This window comes from Schistocerca serialis, chromosome 5 (genome assembly GCF_023864345.2).
Source record: "Schistocerca serialis cubense isolate TAMUIC-IGC-003099 chromosome 5, iqSchSeri2.2, whole genome shotgun sequence".
Taxonomy (NCBI): Eukaryota; Metazoa; Arthropoda; class Insecta; order Orthoptera; family Acrididae; genus Schistocerca; species Schistocerca serialis.
The window spans coordinates 262857547-262877735 of record NC_064642.1 but is presented as its reverse complement, the minus strand read 5'-3'; the positions used below and the strand labels follow the sequence as shown (position 1 = coordinate 262877735).

Here is a 20189-nt window from a genome sequence, read left to right as displayed (position 1 = left end):
AAGCATCACTTAGTATTGACGACAGAAATGTGACTTATGAGTAGCTGATTGACCATTGTACCCATTCTTTTTATCTCCCCAAGCACAATCATTTTGATATCTGAACTACTGATAGTGCTTTGGAACTCATGAGTGATTAATTCCATTGATTTCATGTGATTTTTTACATTCACCTGCCACAATTCTCAGCAATAGCAGACTGTCAACACATGAGGTCTGACTGGTCTTGGTTTAGTGTTGATATTACTTTGCTTTACCACTTCACAATTGCATCACCAACCATTGACTTGAGCAGATTTAGAAGAGTTGAAATGTCTATCTCGGATTTGTTACTCAATGACTTCCAGTAACTAGTCCATGTCCGAACTCACTGAACTCTCTTGATGATCTATTCTGCTGTTACTGTTTTTCTACTGACAGCATATACTGCCAGCCTCATTTTATACTGACATGTCCACCTCATGCTGTCTAGTAGTCAGGGCAATAAGTAGGTGTGTCCGGATACTACTAATCAGATAATGTATTATATTTGTGAAGGAAACATCCCGTTTGGGTTCAAAACTGACAGTGTACATATTTCCATTCATTTCTGTGGCCTAAACAGTTGTGCAGGAAAGAGGTTCCTCAGTCCAGTCTCATTCAGCTGAAATTTATGCAAACTCCTCTGCCTGTAATGTACATGCAATGAGGGACTTCCAGTAAAACCTGTTATTTCTACCATGGATAAATTAATATATGATAGCACATTAAAGTTCGTGAAGCTGCCCAAACAGTCAAATAGAGAAAAATTTTAAAATGTAGGCCATCTTACAAACCTCTCTAATAAAAGAAAATGTATCAGCAAAGTTATCCGACCAACAATCCTAGCCAGTGTCTTGGTAACTGACCACCTAAAGACAATATGCAAGCCAACGTGTTCCACTAAGGTGGTTCGAGTACTCCTGTGGAGTAAATGGTTTCAGGACGTTTGTGGAGGAAGAAATGATGGCCTCTGTAGGGAAAGGGCTAAAGGCAGAGTGGTAATCTTTGTAAATTATTCACACCACTCCTTTTTTGCTCACTACTGGTTACAGATTGTTGCTGTACAGTGTACTGCGCTACAGGATTACTGCATGTAACCCGTGTCTACCTCCTAATGAGATTTTTATGTACCACAAGGCTCTCACTTACTGCATGTAACCTGTGTCTACCTCCTAATGAGATTTTTATGTACCACAAGGCTCTCACTTCCCCAACTATTCATGCTGCTTGGGGATTTTATAGTTTGGTTAACTATGTAAGACCTTTTAGTGGTAAGTGAGGTGTGGAAGAGGAAGTTGGCTTGCCATTAGAGGTACTTGAACAGTGGCGTAATGTACCTCCTGCAAACTAAAGGCCAAAAGTCTGAACCTATGTCAATCATACGTTAGTGTACACAATGTAGTGTAAGGCTCAGCCACAACTTACCCAAGGAATCGAGTTATTTGAGCCGCTCATTATAAGAAGATCTGTATCTGAACATGGGATAAGGCAGCCACTTCACCATGTGTGTGGGATCTCTCTTTGCAGTTGATCTTTCATTATGCATCCAGGTGATCAGATAACTATGTACCATAAAGGACAGTGCCCAAAGAAGATTTCCCAAGTGACTACTCATCAGTTAGGCTAACATTGTGTTTAACAATAAACTGGCTATGCTTGAAGGTGATGGCTGCATGGCTCCATTAACTGCAAATTCTGAAAGCAACGATATAGCCTTGACATTTCTTTTCCCAATCTCATCTTGCCTCTTTACACTGAAAGCAGCCCTTAATAGCTTCAGTGGCATTTGATGCATAAATGATATTAGTGTGCCATTTTTTAACAAATTGATTTTTGTGTTATGTTGAATGGGCAGCAGTAAAATTAAGTGAAGGCTTTTCCTTCTTTCAGTTGACACAATATTGTGTTATGCTTGAACTCCAGCGTAAACTTAAGATTGGAGATCTTAGTCTTGTGTAGAGTAACCAGCATGTTATTTTTAAGTTACTTGTCAATCAGTGACACGTGTCCCTTCAATATTTTGCATGTCATCTTGTCCACTGTTTTAATGTATCATAAGTTTTAAAAACTGATGAACATATTTTATTACTGTGTTTGTGGAAATTTTTAGTGTTTTACCAGTTTTTAACAACAGTCATCTCCAATTATTTTAGTGTGGGCCCTAAAGACCACAGTGTCAAACACCCATAATCCTATTGTCATCGACAATAACAGGTAGGTGCTAAACTATTCTGAGGGAAACATACAGTGTTGTTTTGTAACTGTCGAGTATTCATTGAGGAGAGGAAGAAGCCAGAAGACCTCCAGGTCATAAATTATAAGAATGATACTGAAGCCAGAAAAGCGTACTACCAGCTGTACCAAGCAGACAGGATTCACATTGTCATTCACAGACACGATAAAAAAGTAGTGCATTCAAAAATCGCTCAACATGCACCCTGCCATTGCTAGAGTGAAGAAACAGTTGTAGAAACACTTTTGTAAAATCTGTCATCTCTTCCAGGCCACCAGCAAATGCAGGATATAATGCTATTTTGAAGCTTACCATGACATCCTTGCAGACAGAAACACAATAAAAGTAAATACTGTGCTGAAATGTTTTGTACTTGTATCCACAAATGAGAAACATCCTGAGAAAAAAATTATAGTTCTAGAAAAGGTGGACCAGAATTGTCTGACCATTCTGGATTAGTAAATAACTGTTCACATTCCCTCTAGAGAAACTTTTTTTGCTGCCTCTTGAATCCCCATGACAAAGAGGCTCTCGCTATGCTCTTTTCACAATGCCCCCAGTCTCACAAAGTCCAAGTGTCTGTATCTTCAAAATGTAGATGATAATACACACTTCAACATACTACAATGAAATTAATTTTCAACATTGAGTTCTGTATCTGTTCTCATGCTGCCAGTGACACTGCTTAGAAGCATGTGGTTGATGACTTGCTGTCTAGTGACTACTTCCTTATCAGCAACCATCTTTGAGACAGGGCAGTTTCTGAAAGAAAGCTACTGACATAAATACTCAGCAGAATAAACTGGACACTTATTTAACTAAAGGGCTGTTTTCATCTCTGGAACAGCATCTAGAACTTGGCAATTCACATAAGAAGCATGATACTGTAACACTTAAGTATCTATCCCGAAGTTCTCAAGTTAGTGTTATAGACAGGCATTCCTACAATGGACTGAATGCCACTCTGCATCTTTGTGAAGATTCAAATTCTGACGCTCTGCGGAAAACCTCACAGTTTTGAGTCACAAGAAAATGTGTGAAATACAATTAGGAAGAGGAGGTGTGAGAGGTGCTCATTACAAGTGTTTCTGAACTTGCTTAATTTTCCATCAAGTGCATAAATTTATGGAAAGATGCAAGGAGAATTTCTTTCATGTGTGACCGTTAGCTATTGCGCTGAAGCAGAGTATCTTTAGACAGCTCAAAAACATAATAATAGTGTTCAAGTATTTGTCTTCAGTCATCTTCTCTGTAAGGCAGGTTCCAGTTTTTCATCATTTCTGTAAGACATTACAATCAGAGCTTTTGTACCAACAACATCAAATAGGTTAACTGGCTATTATTACAGTCTTCAGTAGTTCTGACAATTTTGGAACACGTGTCAGCATAAATGTGCTCAACTGCAACATTAGTTGTAAGTATTTATCTTTGTTTATACTTGTTTGTGTACTCCAGGATTTCTGATCCACTGATGCCTTGTTTGGAAATACTGGTTCAACCTGATGACTGGCAACTCTTTGATTAAAAGAAATACAGTTAAATACTATGTTTCTTTTATAAACAAAAATATACACCTCACTTCTGCTTACATTGCAGCTGAACCAACATGACTAATGTGTTACCTGCCTAAAACTGCTAAACAGTTTTATAACAGAAGATGATAACAGAGCCATACCTGTTTCATATCTGACAACTCCCATTTGTCTGAAGAAGCTCTTCTTGAAAATACCACTAACTTCGTCATAATCACAAATCAAAAGATATTTTCAGTGAATTTTTTTCTGCCTGAAGCCCAAATTCAGACATTAATAACTACACCAAAATTTTTAATAGTGTCCCTCACAGAGTTACTTTGCTAGAGAATGACTATTCATGATTAGTTACTTGAATAGCAATTGCAATATGAGGACAGATGGGTCACACTAAAGAATAAAAACAAGTAAATTTCTCAAAAAATTGAAAATTGTCAAAATAATTGTTGAATTACATCGTCTATGGTACTTGCTCTCATTGTGTAAAGGTTGTTTCCGACATTAAAATTTTACTGTGGTGAATCAGTTTTCACAAAGAAATTAGTATTTTAATGTGAATATATCAATCAGTTTATCATTAATTGAAACATTGTGTTTTGCCTTGCTTTTAATTGCCTATAATGATGTAGTTTGATACCCTGCATTATCTACAATATCACAGTATTAGTTGATTTACATTTCCAGAGAACTTTGTTTCTTTCCAGACTGTTACTAGCAACTAAACATACTGTAGTCGGAATGCATCTTTTGTGTACCAGCAGTCAATCAGTCGGCTACTTGTCTGGTCTGGAGATATGTACCAACACTTCCACTGCAACAGAATTTAACTCTTCTTTGGGGGTGGGGGGCACACATACCTCTTGGCTCATGCCAAATGATGAGTTTAGTTTCCAGTGAATTGGTAAATGGGTAAAGGCTTGGGGAATCCAAGTTTCCTGAGCTGGGGACTAGTGAGTGTCACCAGTTCTCTGTTACCATAATCTCTGGGTACACTTTAGCCATCATCATACTGTGTGGTTGTGGAACATTGTGTGTCACAGGGCATTGTGGTGTAAATTTAAGAAAGTAAGCAAGGCTCTCCTTTTGGGTGGACCCTTAGTTCTGTAGCTTCTTGTGGGACTGAGATGGAACCATTGAAAATAAGAAGGATGCACATATTGCTGGTGGTGGGCCTAAGAAAGTGTGATTGATGTGCAGAATGTGATGAAAAGATTAGACAATGAACTAGTAAAAATGGATAATTTTATTCTTACACAATGCAACACTCCCAGAAAACATCAAGACAGCATTTGAATAATTTAAAGTGCTTCCTTGTAAGCCCTGTCTGTTGCACTGTTTTAAATGCCAGCACTTTGTACACCACTTTAGTATGCAAAGGAGAAGCCACCTGCTGCAAATGTGGTAAGGTTGCTCATGATGGAGTTATTTGCTCATCTCCTCTGAGTTGTATTAATTGCTCTGAAGAATGAAGACCACCCTATATGGAAGTGAGACTTAACTGAGTATCAGCAAGAAAAGAAGATACAGGAGGTCAGAATGATAAATCAAATTCCAAACCCAAAATATTTATAAAGCTATGCGATCGCCCCTAGTTCAACTACTTTGTTTGCTTTGGCTCTCAAAAAGCCAATCACGAACTCTGACCCCACTATGCAAACACAGGTAAACAGGGCCAGCACAACCACTTGCAATTCGTAATTGTGATTGAACATATGCTATTATCTCTGTCCGAACAGAAATGGCCACAGTTGTCATCATTATAGAGTTTCGTGCACTGCAACAAGCAGACTCCAGTAAACCAGAGGCGAGTACTGCCAATGCCGCACGTATTCTTCCAAAGTCTCCTCCAAAAGTAAAACCCAGAGCAAAATGTCCAACATATAAGAAAACAGATTATAAACTGTCAGGCCATGAAATTCTAGCCGCCCGAAGTGGCCGTGCGGTTCTAAGCGCTGCAGTCTGGAACCGCGAGACTGCTACGGTCGCAGGTTCGAATCCTGCCTCGGGCTTGGATGTGTGTGTTGTCCTTAGGTTAGTTAGGTTTAAGTAGTTCTAAGTTCTAGGGGACTAATGACCTCAGAAGTTGAGTCCCATAGTGCTCAGAGCCAATTGAGCCATGAAATTCTAATTCTGTGTGATGGGTCTAATGACCTCAGTCAGAACAGTATCCCCACCCTAGTGGAAAGAGAGAGGCAAAGAAAAACCTCACCAATAAAATGGCTCCCATATTACAGTGGAACATTAATAGGTTGAAGGATCACGCAAAAGAACTGAAAACTTTTGGTACAGTGAAGACCATTGAAAAACCTCACTAATAAAATGGCTCCCATATTACAGTGGAACATTAATAGGTTCAAGGATCACGCAAAAGAACTGAAAACTTTTGGTACAGTGCAGACCATTGTATTTTTGTCCACAAGAGACACATGTTAAGACTTCTGACACCTCTGTGCTAAGTGGATATGATCTCCATAGAAAGGATGGTCCCAGTGGGGAGAGAGCTAAAGTTGTGGTGGCCATCTTTTTAGATGGTACATATCATTCTTATCCTTATCACTAACAGCACGCAGTTGCCGTCGCAGTATAAGTGCTACATAAGGCCCTTATCTGTACCCTTTAACTACCCCCTCATCAGTAGGGCCCAGATTTTAATCGCCCAAAAACAGCGAAATGTGCATGAATTTATGACCTAAAACTTACATAAATATGACTAAAAAAAATTTTGTTTTATGTAAGTTTATTTAAAAACATTCATCTTGATCTTTAATATGTTGTTGTTGTGGTCTTCAGTCCTGAGACTGGTTTGGTGCAGCTCTCCATGCTACTCTATCCTGTGCAAGCTTCTTCATCTCCCAGTACCTACTGCAGTCTATATCCTCCTGAATCAGCTTAGTGTATTCATATCTTGGTCTCCATCTACGATTTTTACCCTCCTCACTGCCCTCCGGTACTAAATTGGTGATCCCTTGATGCCTCAGAACATGTCCTACCAACCGATACCTTCTTCTAGTCAAGTTGTGCCACAAACTCGTCTTCTCCCCAATTCTATTCAATACCTTCTCATTAGTTACGTGATCTACCCATCTAATCTTCAGTATTCTTCTGTAGCACCACATTTTGAAAGCTTCTATTCTCTTCCTGTCAAAACTATTTATCATCCATGTGTCACTTCCATACATGGCTACACTCCATACAAATACTTTCAGAAACGACTTCCTGACAATTAAATCAATACTCAATTTTAACAAATTTCTCTTCTTCAGAAACGCTTTCCTTGCCATTGCCAGTCTACATTTTATATCCTCTCTACTTCGACCATCATCAGTTATTTTGCTCCCTAAATAGCAAAACTCCTTTACTATTTTAAGTGTCTCATTTCCTAATCTAATTCCCTCAGCATCACCCGACTTAATTGAACTACATTCCATTATCCTCGTTTTGCTTTTCTTGATGTTCATCTTATATCCTCCTTTCAAGACACTGTCCATTCCGTTCAACTGCTCTTCCAAGTCCTTTGCTGTCTCTGACAGAATTACAATATCATCGGCGAACCTCAAAGTTTTTATTTCTTCTCCATGGATTTTAATACATATTCCGAACTTTTCTTTTGTTTCCTGTACTGTGTGCTCAATATACAGATTGAATAACATCGGGGAGAGACTACAACCCTGTCTCACTCCCTTCCCAATCACTGATTCCCTTTCATGTCCTACTACTCTTATAACTGCCATCTGGTTTCTGTACAAATTGTAAATAGCCTTTCGCTCCCTGTATTTTACCCCTGCCACCTTCAGAATTTGAAAGAGAGTATTCCAGTCAACACTGTCAAAAGCTTTCTCCAAGTCTACAAATGCTAGAAATGTAGGTTTGCTTTCCTTAATCTTTCGTCTAAGATAAGTCGTAGGGTCAGTATTGCCTCACGTGTTCCAACATTTCTACGGAATCCAAACTGATCTTACCCAAGGTCGGCTTCTACCAGTTTTTCCATTCTTCTGTAAAGAATTGGCGTTAGTATTTTGCAGCTGTGGCTTATTAAACTGATAGTTTGGTAATTTTCACATCTGTCAACGCCTGCTTTCTTTGGGATTGGAATTATTATATTCTTCTTGAAGTCTGAGGGCATTTTGCTTTTCTCATACATTTTGCTCACCAGATGGTAGAGTATTGTCAGTACTGGCTCTCCCAAGGCTGTCAGTAGTTCTAATGGAATGTTGTCTACTTCCGGGCCCTTGTTTCAACTTAGGTCTTTCAGTGCTCTGTTGAACTCTTCACGCAGTATCGTATCTCCCATTTCATCTTCATCTACATCCTCTTCCATTTCCACAATATTGTCCTCAAGAACATCGCCCCTGTATAGATCCTCTATGTACTCCTTCCACCTTTTTGCTTTCCCTTCTTTGCTTAGAACTGGGTTTCCATCTGAGCTCTTGTTATTCTAGCAAGTGGTTCTCTTTTCTCCAAAGGTATCTTTAATTTTCCTGTAGGCAGTATCTATCTTACCCCTAGTGATATACACCACTAAATCCTTACATTTGTCCTCTAGCCATCCCTGCTTAGCTATTTTGCACTTCCTGTTGATCTCATTTTTGAGATTTTTGTATTGCTTTTTGCCTGCTTCACTTACTGCATTTTTGTATTTTCTCCTTTCATCAATTAAATTCAGTATCTCTTCTGTTACCCAAGGATTTCTACTAGTCCTCATCTTTTTACCTACTTGATCCGCTGCTGCCTTCACTATTTCATTCCTCAAAGCTACCCATTCTTCTTCTACTGTATTTCTTTCCCCCATTCCTGTCAATTGTCCCCTTATGCTCTCCCTGAATCTCTGTACAACCTCTGGTTGTTTCAGTTTATCCAGGTCCCATCTCCTTAAATTCCCACCTTTTTGCAGTTTCTTCAGTTTTAATCTACAGTTCATTGCCAATAGATTGTGGTCAGAGTCCACATCTGCCCCTGGAAATGTCTTACAATTTAAAACCTGGTTCCTAAATCTCTGTCTTACCATTATATAATCTATCTGAAACCTGTCGGTATCTCCAGGGTTCTTCCATGTATACAACCTTCTTTCATGATTCTTGAACCAAGTGTTAGCTATGATTAAGTTGTGCTCTGTGCAAAATTCTACCAGGCAGCTTCCTCTTTCATTTCTTAGCCCCAATCCATATTCACCTACTATGTTTCTTTCTCTCCCTTTTCCTACTCTTGAATTCCAGTCACTCATGAGTATTAAATTTTTGTCTCCCTTCACTATCTCAACAATTCCTTTTATCTCATCATACATTTCATCAATTTCTTCATCATCTGCCGAGCTAGTTGTCATATAAACTTGTACTACTGTAGTAGGCATGGGCTTTGTGTCTATCTTGGCCACAATAATGCGTTCACTATGCTGTTTGTAGTAGCTAACCCGCACTCCTGTTTTTTTATTCATTATTAAACCTACTTCTGCATTACCCCTATTTGATTTTGTATTTATAACCCTGTATTCACCTGACCAAAAGTCTTGTTCCTCCTGCCACCGAACTTCACTAATTCCCACTATATCTAACTTTAACCTATCCATTTCCCTTTTTAAATTTTCCAACCTATCTGCCCGATTAAGGGATCTGACATTCCACGTTCCATTCCGTAGGACGCCAGTTTTCTTTCTCCTGATAACGACGTCCCCTGAGTAGTCCCCGCCTGGAGATCCGAATGGGGGATTATTTTACCTCCGGAATATTTTACCCAAGAGGACACCATCATCATTTAATCGTACAGAAAAGTTGCATGCCCTCAGGATAAATTACGGCTGTAGTTTCCCCTTGCTTTCAGCCGTTCGCAGTACCACGACAGCAAGGCCCTTTTGGTTAGTGTTACAGGGCCAGGTCAGTCAAATCATCCAGACTGTTGCCCCTGCAACTACTTCTCTTCAGGAACCACACGTTTGTCTGGCCTCTCAACAGATATCCCTCCGTTGTGGTTGCACCTACGGTACGGCTATCTGTGTTGTTGAGGCACGCAAGCCTCCCCTCCAACAGCAAGGTCCATGGTTCATGGGGGGGGTTTCAGATAGGGTATCTGTAAATACCTGTTTAACAGTTTTGGTAGCACCTGATTTATCTCTATTAAGCTCACAAAAAATTGTGTGTATTTTGTTGTAGTTAGAAACAGTAATACTCAGTAGAAGTCAAGAACCCCACATATAAGAGGCTGAAACGGTAGGGGCAGTGAAGATGTTTGTTCCTTGAATTTCTGCAGTCATAATGCATCTTTCATGTAGATTTTCTTGCCACAGGAAATTAATTTGTCCACATCAGGGTAATTTGATCGCAACTCTGTGTAACACATGTGCAAGGTATGTATTGTTCTCGGTGCTGGGGTAGATAGTCTGAAGCCGTTTGGCTGCTTTAGCCATGTATGAAGCACCGTCTGTTAATAGCAGCAAAACAGTTTCTGTTACACCATCCAGCCACAGTAGCTTCAAAGAGTTGTCAAAAAAAATGGCAGTTGTCATGTTGTTTACTCTCTCAAGAGCTTCGCACATTAGGAGGAACATTTCACCAGGCCTGTTAACTTTTCTAAAACTAACAACAACATTTCCAACATAACACCCATCCACATCTGTGGTTTCATCTGTGAACAAGTAGATCTTTTGGACAACAACACTAATTCATGTTTTGTTGATCACGCGTCGTAACACGTGGGTAAACAGCTCTTTTCAGTGTAGATTCATCTGGAACTGGATTTGTTGTGTACTTCTCCAAAAACTGTCTGAAGTGTGGATTCTTCAGATCCTCCAGTGGGGTGTTGCAAGACACTTCCATTTCACAAAAGTCCTTGAAGAATAAGTGCATGTTTGAAGATGGATCTGCCTGCTCAAATAACATCATTTGTATACTGTCATTTTCAGCACTTCCCTTGACACAGCTGCTGTGTTTAATAGAATCTCAGTATTGTTGTACATTAAAGCACTTTCTGCACTAACCTTTAAGTCTCATAGTTTACAAAATAATATTTCCCTATCAGTCATGAAGAACTTCTCCCAAAAACTGCGAACAAAACCCCACAATTTCATGCTGTTGGAGCACTTTACATTTAGCATGTTGAACCACACTGAGTATAAGATCTGGTCAGAAAATTCCGGAACATTGGTAATTTTGTGTTGTTGGTGTGTCAGAGCAAATTCATTTGGCATCCCTGCACACCTCTGTTTTCAGTGTGTAACCACCGGAAATTTCTGTGTTGTATGTCTGTTAGTTATTCTTCAGTGTATACTGAGTAGAACATTGTGTTGCAGTGTTTGCGAATTCCGAGATGGCAGACTTAGAGGAGCAACATGTCTGCATTAAATTTTGCTTGGACTCAAGAAAACCTTTACAGAGACACACCAAATAATGCAGGAAGCCTACATTTATGAGTGCTTAAGCCATACTCAGTGTTACGAACAGTTCACATGGTTTAAAAATAACCGAACGGAAGTTAAAGATGACCCTTGTTCAGGATGCCATTTGACACATACCAATGACACTCATGTCAGGAACGTCAACAAAATTGTGTGTGCCAATTGAAGCCTGACTTTCTGAGAGATTTCAGAAGAATGTAACATTTCAGTTGGATGATGTCATGAAATCCTGACACAGCTTCTTGGAATGTATCGTGTTGCTGCACAGTTCATCCCACGGCTCATAAGACAAGACCAGCAAGACTCCACCTCACAATTTGTGAAGATCTCATACACATGAGAACCTGGTCCCCCACAGACATTTTTTATTTCCAAAGTTGAAAACCCCATTGGAAGGATGAAGATTTGCAACAATAGATAAGATAGATGAAAATTCGCATACGGTGCTTCGCCCAATCTAGCAACAGGTGACCAAGACTTCTTGTGGAAGTGGAAATGACATTTGGAGCAGTTTATCAGCTATGAGACCATCCACAGTAAGTAAAAAGTAAGAATAGAAAAATTTTGTGGGCAAAGTTCCGGAATTTTCTTAACAGACCCTGTATGTGGACCACGTGTGCAATATTTTTTATATTGAAAGCCTACTCTGCTGACTTTGAGAACATTTTGTTAATCCTGCACGACAATGTTGTATGTCAGTGAACTGGCATGTTTGTTATACTGGTTGTCTACTATAGTCCTTACAGATAAAGCTTTGCAGCAATTGTTGTGTTTATTTGTGAAAAATTGTCATATGAGCATCATTTTCATGTTTTTATTCTTTTGTCATTAAAGATATGAAGATACATGCATTTTTGATAAAGGTTGGCCTAAATATGACCAAATGTAGCAAAAGATGACCAAAATACGATGTGAACGAATTTCCACTCAACCTTTGGCTGGGCCAGGAAGTTTCAAAATATAACCTGTTACTAAAAAGGTGTAAATATGAGGATCTCCCCGACCTCATAAGACTGCTCTTCCCTCTCATTCCTCAAGATTTCAATGCACGCAGTGTGTTCCAGGGTTCCATTATCATGTCTGAATTTTAGAGTACAGGCAGCTCCTTAGTCATTTTCTGTATGGGTTCAGGAGATACTGATTGACCATCAGTAATCTGACCCTTCTGAAAATGTTTATTGGAGGCATTTGACTTGAAGGCTTAAATATTTTAAAATGTGTTAATCGTAGGGCTTGGGGAGCAAACAGTCCTTTTCTGCTCCCATTTTATCAATACTTTGTGTGGTCCTGGCGTGAATACAAATATATTACTATGGATCAGCCAGAAATCAGTCTTCTTCTTCTTCTTCGTTAATCTTTCAATTAGTTGGCATCTTTCTGCCTGAATTATTAGAAGCTAATTTCTTCATTTCTGCATATTATGTATAACTTGTTTTAAGAATGCTAGTCATGGTCTTCATCAGTCTATCTTTCTTTATAAAGATACGTCTAGGATGTTACAAGGAACTGGTCATGTCATATTATGTGACCACTCACTCATATCTTCTTTGCTGTACTCTTCTTCTCAATGATCTTTGTTTGCCAATTGTTTTGTGGTAGGTTGTCTTATTTGTCCAATAATTTTTGCCAAGTGTCATTTTCACAGCAATACAACCTTACACTCCAAATGAAGCTCTTAACTACTTTGTTTCTTGTTTTAATATTTATGTTGTTTGAACAAGGTATCTTTCTTTTATTGATGAATGAAGCTAGGCAACCCTGGACTTATTCAGGAGGAGTAGGCCACATGCCAACACCAGGTTTCTTCCTCTCCCTTTTATCATCATCATCATCATCATCATCATCATCATCCAACACAAAAGTAACACTACACTACACACACACATCAGTCATACCCCACAGATACACATGCAGCACAACCTTACATATCCACAAGGAAAGGAACCAATGTTCTGAGAGGAAGAGCACCCTTTCCCACTAGGTGGCTCAGCTCACCTGTGCAATGTCATACGACATCTGCTTTTTTTTACATTCTTTGCTTCTCTGATTCCTTGTTTTACATCTTCTTTGCTTCTTGCAGCTTAATACCTTTAAGGACTATAGCTTCTTTTGTGTGTTTCTTAACTTTACTATCACTGTTTGTTCTTTGTCTAATTCTTTAACAATTCTTTTTGTGTCTATAGTTCAGTTAAATTATTTTTAGAATTTCAATTAGCTTGTTCCAGTTGACAGTGTCTAATGCATTCCTGAGGTCTATGAAAGCCATGAACCATAGACCTTGCCGTTGGTGGGGAGGCTTGCGTGCCTCAGCGATACAGATAGCCGTACCGTAGGTGCAACCACAACGGAGGGGTATCTGTTGAGAGGCCAGACAAACGTATGGTTCCTGAAGAGGGGCAGCAGCCTTTTCAGTACTTGCAGGGGCAACAGTCTGGATGATTGACTGCTGGCCTTGTAACACTAACCAAAGCGACCTTGCTGTGCTGGTACTGCGAACGGCCGAAAGCAAGGGGAAACTACGGCCGTAATTTTTCCTGAGGGCATGCATCTTTACTGTATGGATAAATGATGATGGCGTCCTCTTGGGTAAAATATTCCGGAGGTAAAATAGTCCCCTATTCGGATCTCCGGGCAGGGACTACTCAGGAGGACGTCGTTATCAGGAGAAAGAAAACTGGCATCCTACGGATTGGAATGTGGAATGTGAGATCCCTTAATCGGGCAGATAGGTTGGAAAATTTAAAAAGGGAAATGGATAGGTTAAAGTTGAATATAGTGGGAATTAGTGAAGTTCGGTGGCAGGAGGAACAAGACTTTTGGTCAGGTGAATACAGGGTTATAAATACAAAATCAAGTAGGGGTAATGCAGGAGTAGGTTTAATAATGAATAAAACAATAGGAATGCGGGTAAGCTACTACAAACAGCACAGCGAACGCATTGTTGTGGCCAAGATAGACACGAAGCCCACACCTACGACACTAGTACAGGTCTATATGCCAACTAGCTCTGCAGATGACGAAGAAATTGAAGAAATGTATGATTAGATAAAAGAAATTATTCAGATAGTGAAGGGAGACGAAAATTTAATAGTCATGGGTGACTGGAATTCTGTAGTAGGAAAAGGGAGAGAAGGAAACGTAGTAGGTGAATATGGATTGGGAGTAAGAAATGAAAGAGGAAGCCACCTGGTGGAATTTTGCACAGAGCACAACTTAATCATAGCTAACACATGGTTCAAGAATCATAAAAGAAGGTTGTATACATGGAAAAAGCCTGGAGATACCGACAGGTTTCAGATAGATTATATAATGGTAAGACAGAGATTTAGGAGCCAGGTTTTAAATTGTAAGACATTTCCGGGGGCAGATGTGGACTCTGACCACAATCTATTGGTAATGAACTGTAGCTTAAAACTGAAGAAACTGCAAAAAGGCGGGGATTTAAGGAGATGGGGCCTGGATAAACTGAAACAACCAGAGGTTGTACAGAGTTTCAGGGAGAGCATAAGGGAACAATTGACAGGAATGGGGGAAAGAAATACAGTAGAAGTAGAATGGGTAGCTTTGAGGGATGAAAGAGTGAAGGCAGCAGAGGATCAAGTAGGTAAAAAGTCGAGGGCTAGTAGAAATCCTTGGGTGACAGAAGAAATATTGAATTTAATTGACGAATGGAGAAAATATAAAAATGCAGTAAATGAAGCAGGCAATAAGGAATGCAAACTACTCAAAAATGAGATCGACAGGAAGTGCAAAATGGCTAAGCAGGGATGGCTAGAGGACAAATGTAAAGATGTAGAGGTGTATCTCACTAGGGGTAAGATAGATACTGCCTACAAGAAAATTAAAGATACCTTTGGAGAAAAGAGAACGACTTATATGAATATCCAGAGCTCAGATGGAAACCCAGTTCTAAGCAAAGATGGGAAAGCAGAAAGGTGGAAGGAGTATATAGAGGGTCTATACAAGGGCGATGTACTTGAGGGCAATGTTATAGAAATGGAAGAGGATGTAGATGAAGATGAAATGGGAGGTATGATACTGCGTAAAGAGTTTGATAGAGCACTGAAAGACCTAAGTCGAAACAAGGTCCCGGGAGTAGACAACATTCCATTAGAACTACTGACAGCCTTGGGAGAGCCAGTCCTGACAAAACTCTACCATCTGGTGAGCAAAATGTATGAGACAGGCGAAATACCCTCAGACTTCAAGAAGAATATAATAATTCCAGTCCCAAAGAGAGCAGGTGTTGACAGATGTGAAAATTACTGAACTATCAGTTTAATAAGTCACAGCTGCAAAATACTAACGCAAATTCTTTACAGAGGAATGGAAAAACTGGTAGAAGCCGAACTTGGGGAAGATCAGTTTGGATTCCGTAGAAATATGGGAACACGTGAGGCAATACTGACCCTTCGACTTATTTTAGAAGCTAGATTAAGAAAAGGCAAACCTATGTTTCTAGCAATTGTAGACTTAGAGAAAGCTTTTGACAATGTTGACTGGAATACTCTCTTTCAAATTCTGAAGGTGGCAGGGGTAAAATACAGGGAACGAAAGGCTATTTACAATTTGTACAGAAATCAGATGGCAGTTATAAGAGTCGAGGGACATGAAAGGGAAGCAGTGGTTGGGAAGGGAGTGAGACAGGGTTGTAGCCTCTCCCCGATGTTGTTCAATCTGTATATTGAGCAAGCTGTAAAGAAAACAAAAGAAAAATTCGGAGTAGGTATTAAAATCCATGGAGAAGAAATTAAAACTTTGAGGTTCGCCGATGACATTGTAATTCTGTCAGAGACAGCAAAGGACTTGGAAGAGCAGTTGAATGGAATGGACAGTGTCTTGAAAGGAGGATATGAGATGAACATCAAGAAAAGCAAAACGAGGATAATGGAATGTAGTCGAATTAAGTCGGGTGTTGCTGAGGGAATTAGATTAGGAAATGAGACACTTAAAATAGTAAAGGAGTTTTGCTATTTGGGGAGCAAAATAACTGATTATGGTCGAAGTAGAGAAGATATAAAATGTAGACTGCCAATGGCAAGGAAAGTGTTTCTGAAGAAGAGAAACTTGGTAACATCGAAGATAGATTTAAGTGTCAGGAAGTCGTTTCTGAAAGTATTTGTATGGAGTGCAGCCATGGTTGGAAGTGAAACATGGATGATAACAAGTTTGGGCAAGAAGAGAATAGAAGCTTTCGAAATGTGGTGCTACAGAAGAATGCTGAAGATTAGATGGGTAGATCACATAACTAATGAGGAGGTATTGAATAGGATTGGGGAGAAGAGGAGTTTGTGGCACAACTTGACTTGAAGAAGGGATCGGTTGGTACGACATGTTCTGAGACATCGATGGATCACCAATTTAGTATTGGAGGGCAGCGTGGAGGGTAAAAATCATAGAGGGAGACCAAGAGATGAATACACTAAGCAGATTCAGAAGGATGTAGGCTGCAGTAGGTACTGGGAGATGAAGAAGCTTGCACAGGGTAGAGTAGCATGGAGAGCTGCATCAAACCAGTCTCAGGACTGAAGACCACAACAACAACAACATGAAAGCCATGAAAACTTTCTGTTGAACCTAAAGCTTTTTTCATTTGTATTACAAAGGCATAGGATATCTTCTCTTTTGCATCTGTCTTCTCAGGAGCCAAATTGATCTTCAGTGTTTTTGAGATGTGAGCTAGGATGCTCAGAGTCCTCTGATCGTCTCATGTGGCTGCTTTGTTCTGTAGAATCAGTATCATGATACTTTTCTTTAAATCTTCATTGACAATACCAAAAGCCAGTGATTATGACACTTATCAGATATTTTGTTTCAGGGTCTAATGCATTAAGCATGTCACCTAAAGTATTATCAATACCACAAGCCACCCTTCTTTTCTTTCAGATCATTCAACACCCTCTTGAATTCTTATTTTGTATTTTCAGGCCCTATTTTCATTTGTTCACTTTTTCTACCTACTGCAGCCTACATCCTTCTGAATCTGCTTAGTGTATTCATCTCTTGGTCTCCCTCTACGATTTTTACCCTCCACGCTGCCCTCCAATACTAAATTGGTGATCCATCGATGTCTCAGAACATGTCCTACCAACCGATCCCTTCTTCTAGTCAAGATGTGCCACAAGCTCCTCTTCTCCCCAGTTCTATTCAATACCTCCCCATTAGTTATGTGATCTACCCATCTAATCTTCAGCATTTTTCTGTAGCACCACATTTTGAAAGCTTCTATTCTCTTCTTGTCTAAGCTATTTATCATCCACGTTTCACTTCCATATATGGCTACACTCCATACAAATACTTTCAGAAACGACTTCCTGACATTTAAGTCTATACTAGATGTTAACAAATTTTTCTTCTTCAGAAATGCTTTCCTTGCCATTGCCAGTCTACATTTTATATCCTCTCTACTTCGACCATCATCAGTTATTTTGCTCCCCAAATAGCAAAACCCCTCTACTACTTTAATTGTCTCATTTCCTAATCTAATTCTCTCAGCATCACCCGACTTAATTCGACTACATTCCATTATCCTCATTTTGCTTTTGTTGATGTTCATTTTATATCCTCCTTTCAAGACACAGTCCATTCCGTTCAACTGCTCTTCCAAGTCCTTTGCTGTTTCTGACAGAATTACAATGTCATCGGCGAACCTCAAAGTTTTAATTTCTTCTCCAAGGATTTTAATACCTACTCCGAACATTTCTTTTGTTTCCTTTATTGCTTGCTCAATATGCAGGTTGAATAACATCGGGGATAGGCTGCAACCCTGTCTCACTCCCTTACCAACCACTGCTTCCCTTTCATACCCCTCGACTCTTATAACTGCCATCTGCTTTCTGTACAAACAGCATAGTGAATGCATTATTGTGGCCAAGATAGAAACGAAGCCCATGCCTACTATAGTAGTACAAGTTTATATGCCAACTAGCTCTGCAGATGATGAAGAGATTGATGAAATGTGTGATGAGATAAAAGAAATTATTCAGAAAGTAAGGGAGATGAAAATTCAACAGTCATGGGTGACTGGAATTCGATAATAGGCTAAGGAAGAGGAGGAAACATAGTAGGTGAATATGGAATGGTGGTAAGGAATGAAAGAGGAAGCCGCCTGGTAGAATTTTGCACAGAGCATAACTTAATCATAGCTAACACTTGGTTCAAGAATCATAAAAGAAAGTTGTATACGTGGAAGAAGCCTGGAGATACTGACAGGTTTCAGATAGATTATATAATGGTAAGACAGAGATTTAGGAACCAGGTTTTAAATTGTAAGACATTTCCGGGGGCAGATATGGACTATGACCACAATCTATTGGTAATGAACTGTAGATTAAAACTGAAGAAACTGCAAAAAGGTGGGAATTTAAGGAGATGGGGCCTGGATAAACTGAAACAACCAGAGGTTGTACAGAGTTTCAGGGAGAGCATAAGGGAATGATTGACAGGAATGGGGGAAAGAAATACAGTAGAAGAAGAATGGGTAGCTTTGAGGGATGAAGTAGTGAAGGCAGCAGAGGATCAAGTAGGTAAAAAGACGAGGGCTAGTAGAAATCCTTGGGTAACAGAAGAAATATTGATTTTTATTGATGAAAGGAGAAAATAAAAAAATATGCAGTAAGTGAAGAAGGCAAAAAGGAATGCAAACGTCTCAAAAATGAGATGGACAGGAAGTGCAAAATGGGACAGGAAGTGCAAAATGGCTAAGCAGGGATGGCTAGAGGACAAATGTAAGGATGTAGAGACACATATCACTAGGGGTAAGATAGATACTGCCTACAGGAAAATTAAAGAGACCTTTGGAGAAAAGAGAACCACTTGTATGAATATCAAGAGCTCAGATGGAAACCCAGTTGTAAGCAAAGAGGGGAAAGCAGAAAGGTGGAAGGAGTATGTGTTGTTGTGGTCTTCAGTCCGGAGACTGGTTTGATGCAGCTCTCCATGTTACTCTATCCTGTGCAAGCTTCTTCATCTCCCAGTACCTACTGCAACCTACATCCTTCTGAATCTGTTTAGTGTATTCATCTCTTGGTCTCCCATTGCCATATTGTAGATTTGTTTGTAGGTGATGCCTTCTAAGGAGAAGTAATTGTGGATGAGGACGTAATTGGTCATTGTGAAAAGAAAGGAGGCTGTAGGTTTGGAATCCATAGGGTCTTCGGAAAGTTAGTGTTCAATAGCAGCTAGGCCATGGGCAGTTAGGGATATTAATGTAAAGTGAGGTGACATCAATAGTGACAAGCAGGGCAATGTGTGGTAAAGGGACAGGAACCATGGAGTGTTGGTGGAGGAAGTGTTTGATATCTTTTATGGAGGAGGGTAGGTTGTGCATTATAGGCTGAAGGTGTTGGTCTGCAAGAGCAGAGGTTCTCTCAGTGGGGGCACAGTAACTGGCTACAATGGGGTGCCCTGGATGGTTGGGTTTGTGTGTTTTAGGAAGCACGTAGGAGTGTGGGGAGCGGTAAGGAGGCTTGGGGAGAGGTTCCTGCATGGGCCTAAGGATTTGATGAGAAACTGGATATCCTGGTGGACTTCTGAAATGGGGTCACTATGGCAGGGTTTGTAGGTAGACAAATCTCACAGCTGGTGGAGTCCTTCTACCAAGTAGTCCTTGCAGTTCAAAACTGTGGAGAAGTGCCTGTCAGCAAGTAGGATAATAAGTTTGGGATCAGGTTTTAGGTGGTGCATTGTGGTTCTTTCGGTGGATGTTAGACTAGCTTGCATGTTGAGGGTTTTCAAGAATGATGGTGGGGCAAGGTTTGGCATTAAAAAATCCTGTAAAATTAACAGGTGGTGATTTGGAGGCAGTGGGGGTGGATCACAGTTGGAAGGAGAAACTGAGTCAGGTGGGGTTCAACATTGCTCTTAGGTTGAGTGTGATTGGTAGGGTTAGTGGCAAAAAAGTGTTTCTACTTTAGGGACCAGGAGAAGGAGAGGACACTAATAAGTACAGCAAGGTTGAATTTGGGAGTGGGGCTAAGAGTAAGGCCTTTAGAAAGGACTGATACTTCTGTGGGCCTAA

At 39.9% G+C, this 20189-nt stretch overlaps 1 protein-coding gene across 6 annotated transcripts in view; it reads left to right on the top strand.

Moving 5' to 3' along the window:
- LOC126481630 (zinc finger protein 345-like) overlaps nt 1-20189 on the top strand; it is a 142908-nt gene that overhangs the window by 33074 nt on the left and 89645 nt on the right. Inside the window, exon 1 of one of the 6 annotated variants that reach the window (XM_050105525.1) lies at nt 11496-11706. The exons of the other annotated variants lie outside the window; for them this stretch is intronic. The gene's annotated coding sequence lies outside the window, so the exon portion shown is untranslated. Of the gene's footprint in view, nt 1-11495; nt 11707-20189 lie in introns of those variants that run through there. 6 annotated transcript variants of the gene reach the window in all.